Source organism: Grus americana, chromosome 3, assembly GCF_028858705.1.
Source record: "Grus americana isolate bGruAme1 chromosome 3, bGruAme1.mat, whole genome shotgun sequence".
In the NCBI taxonomy this organism is placed as follows: domain Eukaryota; kingdom Metazoa; phylum Chordata; class Aves; order Gruiformes; family Gruidae; genus Grus; species Grus americana.
The window spans coordinates 94,000,738-94,025,868 of NC_072854.1; the positions used below are offsets into that span (position 1 = coordinate 94,000,738).

At 40.1% G+C, this 25,131-nt stretch overlaps 1 long non-coding RNA gene across 7 annotated transcripts in view; it reads left to right on the forward strand.

Moving 5' to 3' along the window:
• Positions 1-25,131, forward strand: part of LOC129205198 (uncharacterized) — a 234,219-nt gene that overhangs the window by 191,645 nt on the left and 17,443 nt on the right. For 4 of the 7 annotated variants that reach the window (XR_008576644.1, XR_008576645.1, XR_008576647.1 and 1 more), the window contains 2 exons: positions 2,186-4,783; positions 9,452-12,608. This is a non-coding gene — a long non-coding RNA (uncharacterized LOC129205198). Of the gene's footprint in view, positions 1-2,185; positions 4,784-9,451; positions 12,609-15,788; positions 15,873-16,066; positions 16,165-25,131 lie in introns of those variants that run through there. The other 3 variants (XR_008576648.1, XR_008576646.1, XR_008576650.1) reach the window with 3 other exon arrangements.

Consider the following 25,131-nt stretch of genomic DNA (forward strand, 5'->3'; position numbering starts at 1 on the left):
GAGAATCTGCTAGGTAGACAATGGACAGTACAACAGAGATTGATAAAGATTAGTCCTGGGAATTGTTTCATTTTGATCTAAGAACAGATTGGTTCAATTTAAGGGAAATTACTCTTTATTACATTCACAGAAGTGTGCTTCTGGAGCAGCATCAAGATTATAGCTACTTTTAGGTTTACACACTGCATCTGTGAGTGCTCGCTGTACTGTTTTCCTTTTAGGTCCTTGTTCAGGATTTGTTAGCTCTATACTGGTCTGGTCATCCTCATGCTCTAAAAGAGTGCTTCACTAAAAGAGGATTCTTTTGAACAACATTTCTGTGTTTGATGTTAGCCAGCTGCCCGTCACCAGTACTTTTCTTTGCAACAGTGATTGCCCTTTAATGTTAGCTAGCTGTCTTTGAGCAGAGATTTGTACGCTGCTTAGCTGTGTGTCCTATGTCTTAGTTTCCATCCTTTTTCCCATCAACAACTCTCTACTAGCCTTGTGGCACCTCACTTAGAAAACTAGTATTAGAAAAGCTTTTAACATCACTGAGGCTGCCCAATGGAAACAGAGAGGAGAGATCAGCCTGAAACGGATTCTCATGCTGCACAGTATCCATCAGGGTTTGTGTTACTTAGCTCATGAAATCTTAGCCCATAGATCTCAGTCAAATTGCCCCGATATACGCAGCTCTCCATGGTAGTGAACGTAAGAGAGGAAATACTGTCAAAACTTTTAGCATTGGAAGGCATTTTGATTTCTTATGATGAATGCCTCTTTACATGAATGAATGAATGAACATAGATAGTAGATGTATATGGTATGGATATGCATGGGTAGATAGCTAAAAGAATGATATGAATAGATGGATGTATAATGCTGGATGTACTGAGAAAAAGTGATGACTACAAAACTATCTCAGGAAAAACTGGGAAGTTTCTCATTCAGTGATGTGAACTTCTGCCCTTTGTGTCAGCTTAACAAAAACAAAATACAAAAAGGAGATATCTCGATTAAAGGCCACAGCAACTTTAAAGGAAATGTGCTGATTTCAGTAAACGCAGCTGAAATACCTCCCCATGTGGAGGAGGGTTTTGGCATGAATCCTGCAAGCTGTGGGTAGAAAGTAATTGCCAGCAAACTTTGCACCTCCAGAGAAAGATAAAATAAAATGTAGTTTAAGCATTTAAAAAATACATTACTCTTATGCTTTACACTTAAAGAGGGTGCTGACAGGTATGGAGAACCACAGAGAGGAGTCTTACCAGCACAATCAGTGCTAAGGGGTCATGTTTTTTATTTGCATTTCCTTCATTCTGTTCTTTCTTTTCCTTGCAAAAGATGAAATTGATCACCAACTTTGTTTTGATGAGTTCCATCTTTCCCTACAAAATCAAGATAGTAGCTCATGCCATGATTTTAAAATTAATTTTTGCTGCAAATGTGGAATCATTACTCTTCTTTTGTAAAGCTTTCAAGTTTTACTTTAATGTCGTATGTCTCATTATTTCAGAGGTGAAGAGAAATCAGTCCTAATTTTAGCCAGGCATGCTGGGCCAACAGATAAAAAATATGAGCTTTGGCCAGACTTGTGAATTCCCCTGAAAACTTACTAACTTATATATTCTCTGTCACATTCCAGTTTTAGATTAAACTTTCAGTGCAGAAGGCTGAGTTATGTACTTAAAAACATTTAAATTGTTTTGTCTTTAATAAGCATCATTTTTTCTACTACATGTCTAGAAACCTGATTTCTTTTGAACATGAAAAGGTAATGTTTAGTGTTTTCAGGTAATTCAGTCCTGGTAAAGGTTGCACAGAACCACAGAGTGCTTGAGGTTGGAAGGGACCTCTGGAGGTCATCTTGCCCAACCCCTCTGCTCAAACAGGGTCACCTAGACCAGGTTGCCCAGAACCATGTCCAGATGGTTTTTGAATATCTCCAAGGATGGAGACTCCACCACCTCCCTGGGCAACCTGTGCCACTGCTTGATCACCCTCACAGTGAAAGTGGGTTTCCTGATGTTCAGAGGGAACCTCCTGAGTTTCAGTTTGTGCCCATTGCCTCTGGTCTTGCACTGGGTGCTACTGAAGCTCTATCCTCTTTGCAGCCTTCCTTCAGGTATTTATATATATTGATAATATTCCCCCCATAAGCCTTCTCTTTTCCAGGCTGAGCAGTCTCATCCTCTTTTCATAGGAGAGATGCTCCAATCCCTTAATCATCTTTGTGGCCCTTCACTGGACAGCAGTTTGGACCCCTCCACACTGGACTTGGTTCTTTCTACTGCACAAAGTCTTTCAGCATTACCTCAACAGGTCTCGTACCCCCCATTTCCCATGCTACCACTTTTTCCGTGCCCCGTGTCACACATGCTTAAATCATGGTATGAAAAACACGTTTGGTGTGCCATGATGTTTCAGGCACCTTGAATTGATAAATCACATATACAATAGTAATCATCCCAAGGGTGCCTATAGAGGACCCATGAATATATGGGGCTCATAATAGGTGATAAAAATAAGTTTAAGTTTCTCCAGAAGCTGTCAGTGCTGTGCAGTCTGGATACGAGCCGCTCTACGGTACTATGCCTGGCTGCTCAGGGTAGGTCCCTGAGACAGATGCCTTTAGCGATGTAGACATAGCTTGAATGGAAAAAGTAGTCCTTGGGGATGTTCAGTCAGAGCACGACCTTTCAGCAGATGGCACATTTTTTATAGCCGAGCTCTAGGTCACACAGGAGTAGAAAAACTCAGCTATTCCTTGTGCTGAGAACTGCTAAAGCTCCATCATCAGGGAGCCCCTCCGTGGCAGCATAAGTGAAGGTCAGATTTCCATATTGTGTCAGCTCTGGGACAAGGTCATAGTTATCATAGTTATGTACCTGTGCCACTGAATTTTCCATGGCAAAGCAGCAATATTTGGAGGTCCTACATAAATGCAGGCAATAGAAAGTTGAAAGAAATTTGCAGAAGCTAAAGTGTATATTAAAATGTAAATAGCAAGAGAGAACAGTTTGTGTAAGATTAGGGTGAAAAATATATATGATGATTATAAAACCTGATGTAATGAAACATGACAGGGTGGGGCCCTAGGGCTGAAGTAAACTAAATTCCACTCCTTAAACTACATTATGCAAGAGTGAAGATATAGAAAATGGGAAAAGTAACGCAGTAATAAAAATGTTTTGGAAAGTGAGACAGGATGAACCAACAGTCTTTTACCCGACATGAATCTCCTGCCAATACCTTTGAATATGAGTTTTATCCTGGCCTTGTTTATGTCAAGCTTATTTAAGTTTTGAAAGGATTCATGGTTTCTTTTTTTTTCTTTTAACTGAGTAGAATATGTAAATATCCCCAACAAAGAAGAAATGATCATTAGCTAAAGCACATATGGAGAATTCATATTACAATGTGATCTGAGTGCTTGTGTTCCCCTCAAGCACCTTTGCAATCCACCCATGGATAAGCGTGCACCCTCATGCACCAGTCATGCAGACATGTTCCTGCTTAGATGTTTCACGGGTAGACACAGCAGCAACCTGACAGCAAGGAAAGAAATGTAGAAGTCCTCCCTCACGTGGGACAAGAACACGTGCCCTACTGACCAGGGCTTACCACCAACACCAACAGGGGTCCAGTCCTTCCCCCTCACCACTCCTTCTGCTTTGCTCTATAAACTTACGCTTTTGTGATCACAGATGTGTTGCGTTTATGACGGATCTGCTTATAAGTATGGCTGTGTTTGTTATACAGCCAAAATTTGCTGCCATGGAAAAGGACTTAAAAGCTGGTCTGGCCTACAGCCCAGTAATGAGCTGCATCAATCAGATTCAATAACACTCTGGAATCGAATACAGGGATCTCAGTGTGCAGGGCCAGCACTTGTGTGTTTATACGCCCATGAAAGAGGTAAAGTCCTTTCCATTTTATTGTCTGGGAAACTGAGTCAAAAGACATCAGCAGCCTGGTTCTGTTGCCATGGAAGTCAATAGCAAAAATCCCTTTTACAGTCACAGGAAATGAAAGGTTGAGTGAGAATTTATACATTTCAGTAGAAATGCCAAATCTGTTGGCTCCCAAGCTTTTCAGTTAAGCCCACGTTTTGTTTCATTCCCTGTTAGGCACCAATGGTGTATCATGATCAGTACTTTCTGTTGCACATCTGTGATGCTTCAGAAGGAAGTGACTCTTTTATTTGTAATGAACTGATACAGATTTGCAGTCCTGCATACTGAAGGAGAGGAGGTAGAAGTGGTTTTCTTTAGTAAACAGTTTACCCTGGAGGAAGAATTTGGGTTACCTCGGTATATGCGGGCATTATTTGATGTCTATTACTGACGGTAGAAGTATTAAATTTCTAAAATCCAGTATGGTGTACTGGATATGTGTTCAGTTACTAATATTTAGCACAAGAGGTCAGACAGCACTCTGTGGAAAAAAGGTGCCTTCCTTGGATTAGCCATACTGTTCTTTAATGTCTTGAAATCAGATATCATTCATAAATTACAGGCAAAATTAAGCGAGTGAGGAGTCATCACTCTGCAGTACCTGTTTTCATCAACAAGTTGCCTTCTGTATATAAACGAACACTGCTGTGTCAGAGCAGATTAAACCCTTTGCTCTTTTTCCTCTTTGTTCTGAGTACGGTGTCAGTACCACGCATCCAGCTGTTTGAACAAAGAGGATTAACCTTCTCCTGGGGCCAGTTATACAGCCCAGCTGTCTGCCGTCATTGCGGAGCTGCCAAGGAGCCCAGCCAGGGACACATGTGGCAGGAGCACCTGTGTCTCAGGTGAGTGCTCCTGGCAGTTCCTGAGATGTGGATTCGGGTAGCTCAGAGCACCGCCTGCTCGGCTCTCGTGGTGATTTCTGGCTGCTGAGGCTCACACTCGGTCGCTCCACCCCGGCAGCCTGTATGAATGAGCACAGATCCAGATGTGGCGACCTCAGGTTGTCTTTCACGGGGCTGTGGGCATCAGCCCCGTTATGGGTCAAGAGATGTGCACGTGAACGCTGCTAATTGGGTCTCTACCAAAATCCTGGGCATTGCTGGGGCTCTGGATCTTCAATCCCTGCTCCTGACTTTGGGATCTTGCAGACTGGTGCTCTAATGGGCACCAAACACCAGTGGTCTGACCCCCAGTTTGTACGTGATGATTATGCCCACCACACTTCCTATATCAGTGGTAGAAACTTGGCAGTGATAAAGAAAGAGTCACTGCTGTATGTCTGATCAAAATGCACCTGCTCTTTGTATTTGTATGAGGCATTAAAATACGGTAATATAGAAAATCTGAAAGAATGTTTACTAGACTAGCCACTGGTAAAAGTGCAAGCAAGAAATTTTGAGCTGTTTGGGGAACCATCCCCACCTGACAAATACATGGACAGGAGATAGACATTTCTGGAGGTTTTCTGCCTGGGGGGGAACCTCCCAAATCCTTAAAGAGTGTTTGGTTGAAAAATCAGGGAGAGGCAGTGAACGATGTTTTCCTTTCTCCCTATCTCTCCAGCTGAGCACACCAGGACCATAAGTTCTCACAAAAATCAAAGTAGTTCCATTCTGTTGGCTGCAGATGGACATTTTTAAATCAAACATTTATTCTTTGATTTTTCTTTTGAGTACTGAAGGAGAGCGTAGAGTGGGGAGAAGGGCAAGGGAAATGATGCACTGAAAAATTTCTATTTAATTGTGGGAAGAAGACCTTGAAAATTAAAAGTCAGTCTTGAAAGTGGTTGATTTTAGGAAAATGACCTTGGAAATATTTCCCAGCTAAATTTCATATTGCATCAGGATATGCTGAAGCATGACTACAATACAAGTTTGCAAATAATACCTTGAACCACAGCCACAAGTGTAACAGTGAACGCTAACACCTTCTGAAAAGGACATTAAACTTTAAGCCTATTTGTAATCATTAGAGATCAAACTGAAACATAACAGAAGACTGCTCCCAAATCTGCTTGCAGTGAGCTGCCTCTATAGCTTCCACAGACTCCTCTGTTAGGCAGAAGATTTGGGTCTGATTTAGTTCTTCTCATCTTCTTAATCATGGCAATGATTGGAAAAATCACTTTAAATAAGGAATTAGGAGTGATCTGCTGCTTACATTTGAAGCACAAAGGGGTGTTTTTTTTTCATGTGCGCAAGCCTTGCTGACCCAGATCTCCATTTTTTCAGTGCTTTCCCCATGCATAGTAATAACAGGATATTCACGCTTGTTTCTGGCGTGTTTGAAAACTGGAAGACTGGTTCATAGTGAGCTGAACATAATGGAGCTGTCAACAGGGTTTTTGCAGTCATTTCTCTTAACGCTAAGAAAGAATATCAAATGCCCCCCTGAGAATATGGGGATTGTATGTATTACTGCCCATAAAATATGATCATTCTTTTCCCACTGAAGAAGAGAAGTGGTAGTAAAAAAAAAAAATTCTTTATATAAAAACTGCATCAGAAGGTTTTAAAGGGATTCTGCCTCAGTTTCCCTGCAATCATAAATTAATAGTATGGATACCATGAAATGTTAAATCTATCTGTTGACCAAAGGTTGTTGATATGTAGGGCGGGAGCGACTGTTATTTCTTCAGAGCTGAAAGCTGTTATATATCTAGTGATGAGAGCAGGGTTATGTAAAAAAAAAGGCAAAGAGAAAAGAAAGAAGAAAAAAAAAAGAGACGAAGGCAAACCAAAACACACACAACAAATCCTTTGAAACTGATGGGAATATTGCCTTTCCAATACTTGAATTATGCAGTATGAATACTTCATCTGATGCATTTAGCCCACGCTCCCATTTTTAATTTGTGAATCAGTGGTGAAATAGTCTCAGATTTCACATTATTCACAGATAACCGACAAACACAGTATTAAAGTCGTACTAGAAGCTCCTAAACTTCTGAGTCTTTTCTCTGCTACTAACTCCACTACCAGCATATGCATCCAAAATGAAGAAAAGTATTTTTTCTTAACATGCCAAGCATCCAAGCAATTAAATTCACATGCAACCACTGGCCTGTGGAACATGATTGAGGAAGTGCTTTCACAAAAAACCCCACTTGCCCACGGTTCTGTTAGACTGCCTATGAACTGTGATAGTTAGACAACCACCCAACATTCTGTGACCTATTTCCTCAACTGTTTCATTATTTATATAGAATTGTGATAACAGAAAATTACTCCCAGCTGTTACAAAGTGGCTTGAAAATGGGATTTGTTGTATGAAAAACAGGTGCATCCCTCTGCCAAGCTCTGGTCCAGAAGAAGTAACAAATCATGCCAGTGACACAGATGGGGCTGGACAAATTCAGAACGTGAATGAAAGGTGCTTTCTAACTTAGTATGAGTTAATGCCAGTATCATATGAATAGGCACATGGATCAGAATAGAACTGTCACATCCCACATTTGTGAGGTCTGACTCCACACTTGCATAAACCTAGCATGAAATAATGCTGATTGAAATTTTTATGTGGTGTTCCCAGCTACTTGCCTAGAATATGTTTGTCACGTTACTGTTTCACTTTCCTCTTAAGGCGCTTTGCTGTACATTGGATGAGCACCTGGTACATAACGCTTATCTGAAAATGTCGTATCTGAAAAAAAATGGACTATGTGTTCCACATAACCAGATTTCTCCAGCGCAGTTTCTAAGTGAATCAAATATCATGGCAGAATCCTTCTTACAGCGGTTGTGCTTCTGGGTTATGGTAGAAACCAGAAGGTCTCACAGGTGTGTGGGGGGAATAGGACATTTCCATATTTCATTGTCCCTGACAGTGCTGACTTAGTCTATCAGGACTTGAGTAGACAAAGTACCCAGACGTACCCATTAAGTCCCAAATAAGGCAACAGAATGTAAATGTATGCCTTGAGTTTTGTGTGGATTTATGTGCTCTGCTGAGCTCTACATTTGCTATACAAATGGAGTTCCTGTCCCTCGTGTGCTTGTGTTGTACTCGGTAGGATTCCAGACAAGTGTCTATTGATTATGTTTTAAAATCACCATGATATTATGAAGAGAAAATAATAAGACAGAGTAATAATCATAATTAAAACCCTAATTTTTCCTTGAGGTAGCTCAATTCAAATTCAGCGGAGCTACACAGAGCTCAGTTGGGCTTATTATTTCCTATTAGATTTTTCTGGCAGAGCTAGGATGTCATACAAACACTTAAAAACTGAAAAGAACACAATTACTACATGCCAGTTCTATGTTCTAGAGACAATTGGGCCAATCACTCTGATTTAAGTCTGTAACTAAGCACAGTAAAAGCAAAAGAACTGCACTGAAGACCTAGCAGTTAATTTGCTATGTAGAAGTAAAAAGCAGGCAAGCTTATAAGTCGTCTTCAAATTTACTACCAAACAAAAATGACACATACTGTACTGGAATGGACTGGAAGTGCAAGAATTCTATCTGTTCGACACTGCAAAGGCTTGCGGAGGGACATGTATGTTGAACAGGTATTTGAGGGTAGACACCAGCTGAAATCCTCTCTGTATACACACATTTCTTGTATATTATGCATGCATTTTTATATACCTATATACATACATGCAAGTGTTTATATAGGTGTATATTTTGAGTTCTTTGTCTTTTAAGCATTTTATACCTAGCTGACTTACTCCAATGAATTCACAAGCTCTGACAGCAGAAGCAGGGCGGGAGGAAGCAAAGTTATTACAATGCCCTCTGATTTCTGTGCAGTTTCTTGTGCCTGTGAATACAGGCATCAGAACAAAAGCCTGCCTGAATTCATGACACATGTTGCTGCTGACAGCGGCAATAACCAGCCCTTGAGTGACTGCCAGCAACACTCAGCACAGGATGAGCTTCCTGCCTGTACCTACGGGTGATTGGGAGAGATGTTAAAAGGTTTTTGTATCAAATGTCTTCATTTAATTAAAACAAGGGAGGAGAGGAAAAGGTCTAACTAATAAAGTAGCTGCATCCCCCGTGCTTCCAGCAAGCCCAGCTGCTCGCACAGATGAGCATAAATTCCAAACCAATTTTTCATTAATGAAATTTTCCATTCCAGCTCTACTGATGTAGAGGTTTCTACTTTCAGGCCCCTTGCTGTACTGCAGAGCTTATTATTAGTTATTATTCGTCTGTCCTCAATTCAGTGATCAGGTCTGTCTGTTGCTGCTTTAGGAGGCAGAGATTCTAGCCAAGCTTACTGAGGGGAAAAAATGGAAAGCAGGCAAACACAACCATTGTGTGAAGTGCTTTTCCTGCGGGCTGCCAACCTCACCCTGACATCATGCAGATCAGGAATAATTTTCAATCAACAAAGACAGGGCCATTGCAGATAAACCCTGAGACAGAGAGAACACAAAGTCACGCTGTCCTCACCCTCAGCTGAGCTGATCCTGAACACTTCTCAAAGATACGGGTGACTGCAAAGTACCACCTCATCAGAATTCCCACTAACATCCTTCATAATTTTTCCTCTCACAGTGCAAGCAGCTGAGAAGGTGCAAACAGGAATATTAAACTCCCGGCAAGGCAGAGGGCAACAGTCCCAGCAACCGCTACTTCCTGGCATGGGAAAGCAAGCTACTGCTGGTTACACGAGAAAGAAGAAGAAGACAGAGACACAGGTCAGTCTTGCCTCTTCATATGTACTGCTTCCAGCTGAGTGCGGTTCACAGCGAGTAGGAAAGCTCACTCCTCATACAGGTAATTTCCATACAGCTTTGTAGGGCTTGAACAAGCCTAGGTCCATGTGTCTGCTGCTTCTGCTACAAGGATTGCCCTTTGTGGAGATAAACCGGACAGGGCTGAGGTGCAAATGGTGACAGAAGTGTGACGCACAACTGCTTTTGGCAGGGAGTTTCCTGAGGTTCTGCCTGGCCTTGTGAACAGAATAACTCGGCTCCCTTTCATCTCTCCTTCCCGGAGCACTGTTGAAAACACCCCACGTGAAACAGCGTGGCTTCCAAGGCAGCCGGCTGGAAAAACTGGACGGCAATCCGAAATAAGAGCCAGCTGCAGGTGACGCATGCAGAGATAAGGTCCTCTTGTCTAGTCCGGCTGATCTGGCAGTGCCCGTGCAAAGTGTGGAAATGTGCCCCTGCTTGAACTGCCTCTATCTGTGTGTTTTGTGATCCGGAATGCAGAGATCTGGCATTAGTAACCACAGAATTGTACCCTCAGTTTACTTCTGGGTAAAACCAGAGGACATAGATGAGTAAAAGTATACTCATGTTACTAGACAAAATGATTAGGTTAATGAAATGCAAACACAAGTTTTATGGTTTTGAATGCCTAAAAAATGCCTAGTTAAATGTATCTATAGTAAACACTATGCCCTTTCCAGGTACTTGCCAAGAGCAGAGATTTGTACTAAACATCAAAGGCAAAATTAATCAGGGGTAACCTGCAGGCCTGAGAGAGCAAGTAATGGACATAGTCTGCAGTTTTTCGGCTCGTGAACCAGACAAGGACATCCATTTGAGGACACTAATAAGTTTTGGCATGTCAGCCACAGATCAGCGATCAAAGCCATGCTGATTCGTATTGGCTCGCACATCACTATTAATCTACCTTACTATTTATTTATTGGATTATAAAATAACTTAGACGCTTAAATCCCTTGTATTCCCACAGCTTGAAAAACTGTTCAGTTCTGGTCCTTTCATCTGGAAATGATATTTAGCAAAGCCAGGAAATGTTCAAAGAGGGACAACAGGAATGACTGAAGGGATGGCATGGCTGTGCTAATAGAAAACACTAACATTTGAGCCTGGAAATAGTGAGCACAAGCCTCCAGACCAACCCCTCATCATATTTGACAACACGTACCCATGTCTTAGTTCTACTGAAAGCCTTAGCGCTTGGCTCAGCTTCCCTCATTTTAAATGTATAAAGAAACTTCCAACGAAGTTCAAATGCGCGGCCTGAAATGCCTTGTCATGAGGAACTGAACAGAAAAACCCAGGCAAAAGCTCCTGTACGTGGGAGGTAGATATGAAAGTAATTCTCTGCTGGTTTCAGCCAAGGGAGAGCTGGGTACCTGCCACTTTGCAAACCCACAGATTTCTGAGATTATCCTCTGATGAGCAGACGTTTTCTTTAAATAGCATGCTGCAAATTAACAGTTCTCAGAAAACTTCTTTGACAAAGTCCCTGATAAAGTTTCTTTCTTAACCCTTAAGCTGCTGTCTCAGAGCAATTAATGGAGTGATAGAAAAGGAAGGGGATGATACAATGATTTCCCCTGTGGTTGATATCCTCGTGTGGCAATATAAGACTGGGAGATAGTGTGCTTGCGAAGTGGGAGACAGTGGATAAATTTTGAGCTCAGAGGCATCTGGTTATAGCTATTTTCTCTGTTCCAAGGCAATTTTCAAGATAGTTTACATTTTTTTGCTGTCCTGAATTATGATAAATACAACATATGTCTGTGAAATAAAAAATCAGGACAAACTCTTGGGGTTTTTTCCCTCCTTCTCACAATGAATTAATTTAAATGTTAAAAAAAAAAAAAGGAATATTCTGTTATGTAATTCACAAAAATCTCACATAATTTGACAAGCTTGTTTTCACTACTTGTTTTAAAATTTTAAATTCTTTAGCATGGACCTTCTCTGGCAAACAAGAATTGGTATTTCTCTATGAAAAACGTTTCATTGAAAACTGTCTGACTGATATGCTACAATGCAGGAGGGGCTAAAACTGCATTTTTTGAACAGAAGCAATTCATACACTTGCAAACGAAAGCACAGTAGTTGCTTCCACAGTAAGAGGCAAGACCTCTACAAGTAAATCAATGTAATTCCATGTCTTTCAACAAAGCAGTGTGAATAATGTTAGCAGCAAATCTCTTCCCTGGTTTCTAAAGCAGAATTTCCTGTCACAAACAGGTTGGAGCCTGACTCTGTTAGCATATCTTCCGTGTCTCCTTATACTTTTTCTGCATCAGCCATTGCGATACGTATTTGTCCTGAACTGTAATAATCATAGACTTAATCACAACATGAGTGCTGCTGATTCTTCTCAATATGTGTTGCATAATAATATCAATCATTTTCTTTAGTGAAAATGCCATTTAGTCTTTACAAAAAAAACTTCATGGGCACTTACCCTGTCTGAGGAAGATCCAGTGCACCATCTTTTGTAGTGTTGCCACAATGTTTTTCATTTACAACTAAATACAAACTAGGTTAAACTTTGTTCTTTTATTCCTTTTACTTCCTCCCATTTTGTTTGTTTGCTCACTTGCATGACTGGGCGAGAGCACCTTTGTTTTTTAATTTTTCCTCTGCGATCATCTCATGGACCACTTTCCAATGTCCATGTCTCTCAGACTGCCACCAGTCCACAACCTACAAGACAAGAGTCACTAATGTATAGCACTGCAGTGCTACTATTCTTAGCCCCCATGGACTATATTTTCTGTATTCTCTCTTTCATCAGGTTCTTCTTCATCGAAGTAAATCACCTAAGTCCAAGGTCTTTTGCCAGTACTGTTCCACTGAGTTTTGGTGGATTTTGCTGGCATAGATGGGAGCAGAACACTGTCTCTAATTGAAAGAGATATGCAAGTCTATCTGTTCTCATAGAAAGGCAAATAGATGAAGAGCTGCCATCAAATAATGTGTACTGTCCAAAGTCTGAGCTGTGTCAATAAAATCTGTTCTTCCAAATCTGTTTCCTTGATTATTCTCTCCCACATTCAAACACATACGTTACCAGTAGAAAAATAACGCAAGAATAGCATTTAGTAAAAGAAGACAATACTTTGACAAAGGAGTACCTTCTAGTAGCATGCTCATAGAACATTAGTAAGAACAGTAGGACCAGACTTTCTAAACGGGCTCTGCAGATGTCTTTGGCAGCTGGATTGTCAGAAGCTCCAAGGTCCTGTTGGGTCCACAGGCTTCAAGATGTCCCTAGTGAGTGTGCAGGTGGAGTAAGTACTTCAGGGCTGTAGGCTGTGAAGGTGGAAGAGAGCAGAGGTGAGAGCATTCATTTGCCTAGCTACGTTTCAGTCCAGGTGCCAAAGGCTATACTAACTATGCCACTCTGCTCCTTGGAACATCTATTCCTCAACATAAAAATGGAAACTGAGGACTTCTGGGAGCCTTGGGAATCTGTGTCTTCTTTTGGTACTTACAAGGATGCTGGCTGAATCCAGAGCTTTGGTTTCTCTAAGTGATGGATATGGATCTAGCTCTGTTCCTCATAACACTATTGCATCTCAGCTCAGCTCCCGGGCTCTTTTGTGCTAGCTTTTCTGTTCTATAATAACTCCTGCTGCAACAATCACTATCTGTTGACATTTTTCCACCACATTCCCCAACAGGAAGCTTTCTTCAAGTTATTTTCTGTGCTTTTTAAATGTAAGAGCTGGGATAGAGAAATTCAGTTTGCAATAGGGGTGCACTGGGGAGGTCTGGGAGAGTCATAGCTAGCATCTGAAATAAAAAGAATCTCTGATGGAGAAATCTAGGCAAAAAATGACAAACAAAAATTCTATACTCACTGTATTTAACATCAGTTGTACTGAAGCTGCAATTATCCTCAAAAGTACATTAAAAAGCTTGGGACATTGAATTACAGATACATAATTCAGGTCATTCTTGTAAGTGGGCCTCACTGTAATATTATGCATATTAATACTCCCAAGTCTCATCACAGCTCCAGTTTATTAAAAATAGCTTGCTCTCTAGAAGCATAGCTAGACGATATTTCTATGTAAATATTTATTCCAAGATGTATGTCTTTTATATAGAGACAATCAGACAAAGACAGCATTTACTGAATTTGCTAATGAAACTAGTAGAAGCAAAGGGTTTGTCTTTTCCACAAGATAAGTCCTCACAGGACAAGACGAAATGGCCTCAGGTTACACCAGGGGAGGTTTAGATTGGATATTAGGAAAAATTTATTCACTGAAAGCGTTGTCAAGCACTGGAATAGGCTGCCCGGAGAAGTGGTTGAGTCACCATCCCTGGAGGTATTTAAAAGACGTGTAGATGTGGTTCTTAGGGACATGGTTTAGTGGTGGACTTGGCAGTGCTAGGTTAACGGTTGGACTTGATCTTAAAGGCCTTTTCCAACCTAAATGATTCTATGACTCTATGAAATCAGAGTCCTGGGAGCAGGACCTTTACTTGGTTTACCTGTCCAATGCCATGGCTGTTAACAGCAAAGTGTACATTGCTGCCTCCCTCTTCTTACTCAAAAAGAATCATTCATTCAACACAATATGTGGAAAAAACTCCGTAGATAAATGGTGCTGAGGTACTCCTCTGTCAAAAGGTTTTTAAAATATGCATTGTCAGGGCTTCAAAGACCCACTACACTGAACTTTGCTACAGTACCTAAAGAAAAACATGAACCTTGGTTTCCATCTCAAGGAAAGAAAGAACGTGAGAATGCAACATAATGATGTTCTTGATGGCAATGACAAAGTGGTGGTCAATTTGGCCTTAAGTCCACGCTTCAGCTGTCCCTTTACACCGGTAAGGCCAGAGGCAATAAGACTCAATCAGTTCCAGCAGTAGCTTGAATCATTCTCTTTCAAAGTAACACAGAGAAAAATGTTCATCTACTGTAACGTACCTTTGTTTGAATGAAGAGGACTGCAGAAAATTAATATACCGGGATACTGAAGACAGAACAGAGAAACCTTTGGTAGTACTAAGTTTTATTTCAATTAATAGCACAAACAACTCAGTAATATAAGACATCGCCTGAGCTCCTTTCTTTGCCTGTTGAACTTCATCAAGCTCCCAAATGAGCCAGGTTTATAGGAACAGACACAATCTAAGTACTTTTTGCTATAAACTCATTGTTTTATTTACTGCTTTAAAAACTCTGGTAAGTATTTCACACTGTAAAAATTTAGAAGACCTTAGAAGATTTTGCTGTGAAGATCTTATTCTTTGGATGACAGACATGACAGACAAATGCAAAACTGGTTTACTTTCCTGTCATATGTGTAATCTCCCATTTTTCTCTTAGGCTTTACCTATCCAACACAATAGACCCTGCTTTTGAAGGCTGATTTTTTTATTACAAAGGACTGTACAAACTGAACAATAAATTATCTAAAGCACTGTGCATGCAATTGCAAAGCACCATTGCCAGATATTCTGCAGTAACCTAAGAAGAAGGTCAAGGATGTTAAAGATTTATCTCAAGCTCACTGGAAATCTGTATTCTTTGTCTGCAGTAGTTTCAGCTCTTTAGCTCTAATTATGCAGCTTTTTACTTTTAAAATACTTCATTATTTTCTTTGTGCATACCACTTTGTGTTGTATTAAACAGAAGAAATCTGAGTTACACAGCAAAACTGCAGTGATTAGTTTTAGTCTTGAGATACTTATATATTCAATGAGAATAAATTAATAATTTTCATCCTATTTGTAAAGCTCTAGTTATCTACCTGTCAATGTATCTGCTTGTCCGTCTATCTCAGTTTCAGTTTGGACAAAATTTTTAAGTCATTCCAAAATGGAATATACCATTTGTTTGAAAAATTACAATGTAAGAATTTGGGAAAGTTATCTGTGTCTGAAGTCAATGTGAATTGGCAGGCCATTTGGATGCATCATAAGCTTCAGTATTTATAAATCAGCATATATAGAGCAAGAACACAACTAATCCAAAAAACCAAACAAACAAACAAAACACATGCAGCTCTAATAACAGGAAAAAACTCCACGTATTTCATTCTTTCACTTCCATGGACGGCGCCTTTGGTAACCTGAAATTCATGCCCCATGTTGCCCATTACACCAGTTTAATATGATATTACCGTGGCTCTAATTTTTTTTTTTCTCAGGTTGGCCACAGAAAACCAATAAAGCAAATGTGTTTTTTACATGCCAAGAGCTGAACCAACCATGGAGCAGTCTCCATTCATCAGGTACATCTCTGTGCTTCATTAATTTTAAGTTAACACATGTGCATCTCTGTGGGGAAAAAGAGAGTGAGAGAGTCAAGCAAAGGTAAAGAGAGAGAAATGTTGCCATAGAATTTTAACACATCAAAGCTTGCAGGAAAAAGTCACCTTGCTTTCGACTCCCTATTTTTTATTTCATTTTCTTGCTCTAAAATTAGACACATCCATTTCAAAGGAGCCATCTGGGCAATCCCAAGGAAAGCAAGAGAGACCAGACCTGACATTCACTGAAGCTCAGTCAACCTGAGGAAAAAAAGTAATTTATCTTCTTTTTCCTTCTCTTTCTGATTTGAGGAATTAAATAAAGCAAAACGAGACAAGAGAAACTCCTATTGTGAAGCATAATAGAGAATGTCAATGCAGCTTTTCCTTAGATGATTCAAGGAGCTTGTTGTACCAGCATGCGTCTGAATTTGTTTTATAACAGAGCGGCAGCCAACAGGTTAAATGCTTAATATAAGGCTGTGATTCAGCAGGCTACCTCCATTCAGAAAAAATACTGAAGCTTAAACTCTGCTATGCTAGTGGTTTCTATGTTATACACTCTCCTGAGCAGGAATCCTGGAGCCCAATACTGAATTTACAGATCTCCACACAAGTACAGGAATGACTTAACCATAGCTATCCTAAGGACAAAGGAACAGAGAGGCAAATTCTCCTATGTATTTCTGATGTGGACAGATTAGCACCAGGGCATTTTTTTTGTTCTCTTAGGGGGAAAAAAAAAAAAAAAAGATAATTTTTTTTCATATTCACTCTTGCCTCTCCTGTTTATGTTAAAGAATGACTTTCTGTGATGAGTGCCATTGATTTCAGTAAGCAACCTGCGGAATAAAATGACACTCTGACTGAGCTGAAGAAGGGGAACCAAGCCCTCTAGAAGGAGGTAACTAAAGAGTTGAATGGAGGATGAGAGGCAGCTACTGTGGAAAGCAGTATGTAGGCTGGATATCGGAGACCGTTTGTAGCTGAGAGACCTGTCAGACTTCCATAGGCACAGACAAGGCAAGCGAGGAAGCTTTTTGCTAAGATTTTTTGAAGCCAGTTGGTCAAACTTGTTGGGAATAAAGTTTACAATGCCTGAGGGAGGGAAGGAGGGAATAAAATCAGACTGCACAGAAAGTACCCCAATTGCTTTTTGCCCACTGAATACTGGTGCTCATTGAATGGTAAATTGGCTGGCTTAGCTGGCATTGTGAAATGTAGGGTTCGATTACCTTTACTACTTAACTACAACTGTAGTTATTGGTTAACAACCTGTCTGGCTCCTATTGGAAACAAATCACATTAATTGCCTTAGTTTCAGCGGCATTTCCACAGTTCTCCCCTGCACTGCAAGCTTTGTGCTTGCTTATCTTAATATTTTTCTCCATTTCTCTTTCTATTGTCCTCTTAACTGTTCATGTTAAGGAGAAAGTGATATTTTTTTCATTGAAACCTTCAAAATTTTAAATATTCCCTTTAAGTTTCCCTACAAATATTTCAAGCAGCTTCCTTCCAGCATAAATATTCTTAATTACCTATGAATCCAACCAGGACCCTAATCCCCCCCTTTACTTTAAGTATGATTCCTGTTCTACATTTCTCAAAGGTGAAAAAGCAGTTTCGTTAAAATGTGTGAATGAGCTGTGTATTATACTGTACAAAACATATAAAATAAAATGTTCTTGGTTATTCTCTCTCTCTGGTTTAAGATGCCAAACACCCTGTTTGCACGCAAGCTCAGAGGAGACATCTGCCTCATGCTATGTCTAACCAAAGTAATTTTAACTGTGCTCATCATCTGCCTTCCAAACTGGTTGTGCTGGCTCCTCCATTTCTTTCTCCACTAGTGTAGCTGGCTGCTGGGTTTAGAGACTGTGAGTGACTTTGATTTTTTTATCGTGTCAATGTTTTCTGCTTACCCAAGATTAATTTAATCTACCATCATGCTGCCCAGATCTCCAATGACTTTAAGTACAGTGGGGGAATTTCACAATCCTCAGCAGGTGATTATTAGCTGAAATAACTTAACCTTCTATCATTTTTCAATAACTTGCTGTCTGCTTCTTTTTCTGGCTTAGTAATGCGTTAAAAAACACTGGTCCCAATATTGACACTTTAGGACACTTCTGTATTGACCATCTTTCAAGCTCAGAAATATTCATTTTATAGGTTCTTAGAATTTGACATACTACCTAATATCCAACAAAATCTAGCCTTCTTAGTCTATTGATATTACCTTTATTTTAAGTCTATACCAATATTTCTTTTATGGATGATCATCCTCATTGAGCCAGTTCTATCCATACGTAGGCTTTAACCAGTTAAAGAAAAACCACAACGATAAAACTAATGGTAGTACAAAAATATTGTTAGTAGGATTACATTTTTTTGCTGTGTTTAGCACTTTGAATTGTAAGATCACAAAATATTTTAAGAAGGAAATAAAATACCAGAAAATCCAATTCACTGATGCGGAAACCGGTACGTGCTATACATAAAACTGCATAAAGTGTTAGTGGCAGAACTCAGGGCTTCCAAATTCTAGTGCTCTCCCCACTGAAGTGTGCTGCCTCTCTTGCTGGCACATTACCAGTCTCCCTGTGACAGAACCCAGGTTGATGTGAGGTATAATTACTCATGAATGCATATGATCACTTTGTGGTAGCGAGTACCAAAAGGCAGGGCAAAGACATAGTGTGATGCACACAAAGAAAAGGTAACTGATAGGTTTGCTTAGAAGGCACTCACCACCTGTGTATAGTAAGGCTGAGTAGGAGAGACACACCAGGAAAAATAGGAGCTGAAAGAGGTGGGGTTTTTTCTCATTTAATAAATAAATAAATAAATAAATAAATAAATCACAGTGGAGTAATTTTATTTAACTCTGGGTAACAGTTTGATTTGGAATGAGTGTGAAAGAAAGCAAAATTAACTGGGTGGTTAGAATGGATTTGTAAATTAATGAATGACCTTTGGAAGTAAAATTGCAAGTCACCCAAAACGAACATTTCCATTTTCTTTTGTTTGAAAACGTTTCTCATGATAGAAAGTTTTTGCGGAGAGCAATTGCATTCAAGCACATCTCTGTGTCTTCACATTCAGGCAAATCTGTGTATAGAAAATGGGTGAAAGAAGAGAGGGAAAAAAAGAAGAGTTTATAGGAAGGAAACACATTCAGCTCTAGAAAGAGCAACATACATAAGATCCTGTTCCAATTTCCAGACCCATCAGATAATTCACCAGGACCATTTATTATCCCACACACATACTTTTATCGCCATGGCTGGAGGAGAAGTGATTGGTGCTAACTATAGGCAATGTGGTATACAGTTGGGCAGTTCGGATTCCAGGAGAGGGAAATGGTTTCTGTTCAGAGGGATCAATGATTTTTTCCCAGTGATACATGAGCAGATCCTTCATGTGATTCTCAGGTGCAGAATGTGTTCCAAACACCTAATTAATTCTGTAGGATGGTTTTGGTTTTTTTAGTCCCCACCCCTTCCCCAAAAGCTGAGATTGCAGGTTTGGAACAGTGATAGTTTCCCAGGGACAAGGGTGATGCTCATTGTTTTGGGAAGTAGCCGGGATCCATGGTGGCTAATAGAGAGACAGGATCGCTGTAATGGCTTTAAAGCCTAATTGTGGAGACAAGAATCACCAGATTTCCTGTTTATCTTGTTCTTTGTATTTTCATGCAAAATGAGTCACTGCCAGCCACAGGAGGTAAAACAGAGTGCTAGCTGCCCTCTGAACTTGAAGAAAAAGATACTTGTTTTCCCCTGCAAACAACATGGTGGATATATCTGACCAGCAAAAAGATGTTAGCATAAAATTGCTATCATATCTGCACTGTTGTGATCTAGCTAATATGTGCAATGATATCTGCAAAGACATAATAATATGGGGTTCAGTGTGTGTCAACAGGCAGCATGTGAATGCTTTGGGAGCTTCTGGTTAAAATCTGTTATAACTTGTGCTGGCTTATATTTGTGACTACTGTTACTAAGGAGAGCTAAAGTAATTTTATACAAGTATGTTATTATGAGCTACTGTAAATCTACCCTCAGTGGACTCTGGAGCAAACGCACTGTGCTGGATTTCTCTATATTTAGACGTCTGAAGGATAGGTGTCTACTTGTGAACTAGTTGCTCTCAGTGTGTGGTTAATCTGACCCAATTTAGCTAAATAGTTCCGGAAGGAATTCATGACAAATGTACCAGGCTTCTTCTTGCAAGAAGAGTAAGCATGACTAGCTCATGCATAAACATCTGTGTGGGAAACATCTGCATTTACTCAGGTGATTCCCACCTAAGCTGTCTTTTTAAAGACATTGCTTTGTGTAACAATGAACAAACTCAGGGTAAGGGTACCCAGCTGGGATAAAGGCCTGAAAAAAAGCTTAAGCTGAATTTGAGCAGGTTTTGACTCAAACGAGATCCCTGTCTGTTGCTGGCTTCTTTTATTATTATTTTTTAAATCCTGATTTCTTAGTTTATCTGAATTTTCAACAGAGACAACTGAGGCAGATCAAGAAAAAGGTACCAGGGAAAAGTCAGGCCAGAAGCAGTGCTCTCAGCACTTATCTTCTGTAACACTAATTGATAACAGTGCTGTCATCCCCCTAAATGTTAAATCTAATCTAGGTTAAATCTCCATATTATCTACTGATGCTTTGAAAGAAGGATGTAATGAGATTTTGAAAAGGAATTTCCCTTTTATCTGTTCCTGCAGTAACTAGAAACTTTTCCTTCTCCTCTACCCCTTTTCTTTTGAAAAAAAACCACACAAATCTGTTAATTAGTTACTGTTGTTAAAACAGAATATTTCATTTCAGTGTATCTTTGCTGAGTGTTGAATTGTAAATCTTTACTGGTGGTCATATGCTTGCGAACACTACCCCAGACACATTTCATTACTGCAGTGCTGTGCTTGGTGCTTATTGGGGTTCCCCACAGCCAACCGCAATTAAAGGTCAGACGTGAAGAGTCCAGATTTCACGGACAGAGGAACAAACGCTGCCTTGGCTCTGCAAGGCTCTTCATAACAATAAACTTGCTACAGAGATGAAAGTGGCTAAGGTGGGCAGAGCACTCTAGCTGGGCTGCTGAAACGAACTGGTATCTAGGAACAAATTAAGGCCTCATGGGGGTAGTGGGACACCATCTGTAGATGTGTTAAGCATGGTGTATACTAGTACTATCTAATACGCATGTGTTTTCATGGTGTAGCATGAGAATTTGGGTGCACAGAGCATCATACCTTCTGAATTGCTGACAGAGTAAAATTGCTTGTGTGTAAGCTAACCCAATCACTGACTTCTTGCTGCTTCTGTACTCTTTTATTCTTGACTTTTAAATCGAACAAAGAGCCTTTGCAATATATTTATTTTCTGCTCAACAGATCTGCATGGCAAATTGCATAAGTATGAGCCATCTTTCACAGCACAGACATCTAAATATTTTTGTAAGTTACTTAAGTCCAGAAGGGAGTGATTAGCAAAACTTTCTCTTATAATCATGCTTAATCTTCTGTGCTACTACCATTCTCCTCAAGTTATTTTTTAAACCTTTTTTCCATCCAAAGAGAACAAATTGTACTTTACAAATAGTTTATAAATTAATGGGAAAGTTCATTCATGTTCCAGGAATTTCCTGTTGTCACGTTATCCATCACAACTTTCAATTCATGGCTCTGATTTTTATTTAATTGTTAAAGCATGCATCTTTCCCAGGTGAGTTTTTGCATCTCCCTGGAGAGGGACTGTTTACAAGGGCATGTAGTGATAGGACAAGGGGTAATGGCCTTAAGCTGAAGGAGGGGAGATTTAGATTGGATATAAGGAAGAAATTCTTTACTGTGAGGGCGGTGAGGCTGTGGAACAGGTTGCCCAGAGAATCTGTGGATGCCCCATCCCTGGAAGTGTTCAAGGCCAGGCTGGATGGGGCTTTGGGCAACCTGCTCTAGTGGAGGATGTCCCTGCCCGCAGCAGGGGGGTTGGAACTAGATGATCTTTGAGGTCCCTTCCAACCCAAACCATTCTATGATTCTATGATTCTATGTCCCTTATTCCTTCTGTGCAATGTGAAGATCAGTTTCTGAATGGAGAGCGAAGAGATTTAAAACACTGGTGTGGGAATGACAGAAGTGAACAAAAAGGCAGTCAGTGCCAGACATCTTGCTGGTATCCTCTGCTTTCAGGAAAGGAAGTCATTAACAAGTCATATAAGCTACAACATCAAAAAAGCTGGCTGTTTTACTTAAATATTAATATCACTCTCCTGTGGATATAGGAGACAAGTGCATTTGGAGGACAAGGGAAGGAGTGAAAGAACTCAAAATGACATAATGGCTCATGACCAAAATATTGCATATCCACATAGTTTCTTTGGCACTCAGTGAGGAAAACATGAGGGTAGGAGGCTGTCTGGGACGTCTACAGCCCACTTGTTTTGCCAGTCCCCAAACTGTTTGACTGTGTAAGAAAAGGAAGTTAAGCCCATTTCTAAAGCAATGAGATATTAGGACTCTGGACTGAGGCTGCCTTTTAGAGTAGATTTGCATAGTAATAATGTGATGGTAGCAGTGTCTGGGTTTGAGTGCAGGATCAGAGTGTGGTTAATTTGACATCTCCTAGGAGACCTGTTCCACCGAAGCAGAGAGGATACGCACTAGCGTGAAGCTGCAGGGTGAATCAGTGTCAAAGACATGCCTAAAACTCCTGCCTGTTCCTGGTCTGCACAGCGTCCTATATTTTCATTTTTCCTCCTAGCCGAAAGAAAAGGGGTGAGGGAGGGAAGGCAACTGAAGATTGATAAAAGGTAATTGTATGAAACCCCATTATCAGTCTGGGATTCCTTTCTAGGCAAAGGCACAGCTCAATTTTATTTCTAACCTTTCCAGCAGATACTTTCTCTTGTACCTGCAAACCACCTGAGAGAGTTTCTTGCTCTCAATCTAAATAATGTGCATCCACCAAGAGAATGGCAGTTGGAGAAAGACATTGCAGTGCTGCCCACATTATTAAGAAAAATGTCACCACAAACCACCTAAGACATTCCTTGAATTATAAAATCTAAGTGTACACACCATCTATAATGAATGACCCATTTCCTGTGTAAATGCTAGGAAATCCAAGAGAGATTAGCCTGAGTAATGGAGTTAAAATCAAGCTAATTTGTTTGTGAGATTATTGGCAAGTCAAAAGTCTCCTTCACAGCTTTGTTAGGCAGAGGGGTGGAGAAAGTCTGTGTGTTAGACTCAGAGGTAATCAACGTAAATTTGTTTTTATCAATATACTTGGCTCTGCTGAACGAAATGAGCTATATTCCCAGCTGCGTGGCTGAACCTGGACAGATTCCAATGCAACCAAAGGTCTGCAACAAAAAGGTTTGGATCTGTGGAAGTATAAGATGAGAGAGAGAAGGGAGGGCTGTGAACAGCTCTGGAGCTGAATGGGGATACACTAAAAATAGCGGAAAGAGCAGGATCCACAGTGCTGCTTTACTTTGTTTGATGTGTGCCTGGCAACGTTGGAAATGATCAGAACTGTGAGAAAATACTGATCCTCATTTTGGATTTTTTTTATTTTATGCAAAATGTTAATGTCTCTACAGCTCCTTTTCTTTTGCTACCCATTCTATGCCCTTTCTTACATCTGCCTGCCTTTCAGATGTTCTCCGCTCCTTCACAAACGCCCCTTCTTCTTTCCAGCCGTGCTTTACAACATCTGTTTCTTCATGCTCTCTCCACCCATTGCATCCTTCGCATGGCCAGTCCCAGCTGTCCCCATCTCTCCCCTCTGCTATCCCAGCTGTCTTGTTCCCTTCCCTTCCCTTCCCGGCAGCTTAGAGAGGAAAGCAAAATGGCTGAATACTCCATCCCACAGAACTGCCTTGTGGCTTTTCTGTTGACTTCAGTGGTTGTAAGGGGAAGAAATTTGATGAGGTGCTAGACACAGGATTAAGAGAACCTATGATTTTTCATCCTCCTTACCTACTAAAATTACCCTTAGTATATCTTCAACTTCATACATAGGCAATAGGTTTTTCCACTTAAAACTGTGAATTTACTTGGAAAAGAAGTTTATTCTTCAAATGAAAATTCTGAAACAACATGCAGCTTTCCTTTTATTTCAACTGAAAATATCTTATTAGTTAAGGTTTTCAGCATTAAAAAGCTGAAAAGCAATGGTATGTAATAAAGAATTAAACAAATGGGAGAGGACTCATCTGACCAGTAGTAGGTGTCTCTGATAGATCTCCATTTGAGATTGTTTCTGTAGTCTCATACCATAGTCAGTGGAGAGAGACAGTAATTTTAAGATCATTATTAATCTTAAAGTAGATATTTAAAATAGGTCAGATGAATCACACCTTAAATGTACCTGTTTCTCTCCATTGACTATGAAGGAAACCTGGGATGACTAGCTCTGAGGTTGACGCCTACACTATGCATGTCTAAAGTTAGACAAAATGAATCCCACCCTAGTTGTCATCTTAAACACTCATAGTAACATGTCATTTATTTTTCTTTTTTTTTTTAAAAAACTAAAATTCCAAAGCAGAACAACATTTTAAGATAAAATGAAAAATATTTCAGCTTGATGCTTCCCATAAAAAGATCAATTTTTGTGTTGAATTTTGTATTTCCCTTAAAAAAGTTTCAGTCCTGACAAAACTACTTTTTTTTTTTTTAATGAAGAAAGCTTTTTAAATGAAAAATGTGACCTGACTCTCCCTGGCACATAAAAAGCAGAGTGAGTGTTCCACCCCACTTGGCCTTGGGTGCTGGTGCTAATACAGTTTCATTGGGGCCAATTTGAGTCAGAAATGGTGGTAATTTCATGACCAAGTCATTAGGAGCTGGGCTAAGAACTGCCAATCAATTTCACATGGATTCGGTTCTGTTGTCAGGTGGCAATAACTTCTGGTCACTATTGAACTGGACTGGATTTGCACCAGTGGCCTAGAAGAGAAAAAAGAAATTTATTACCAGTTCCTTAATCCATCCAGTTCAGCAAAATAGCCTTGTATCAAAATGTATCATTTATTTCCTTATACCTGCCTGGCAGGAGTGTAACTATAACAAACCACCTCAAACAGCAGTAGGATGTGGTAATATAGAGCAATTTAAGTATAATGGAGCTCAGAGCTTTCTAGTACTGTGAGACGACAGGTTTTGGAGGGCAGGATATAAGGTGAGGAACAATTGTTTGTCTTATCCCCAGCCAGCAGTCAC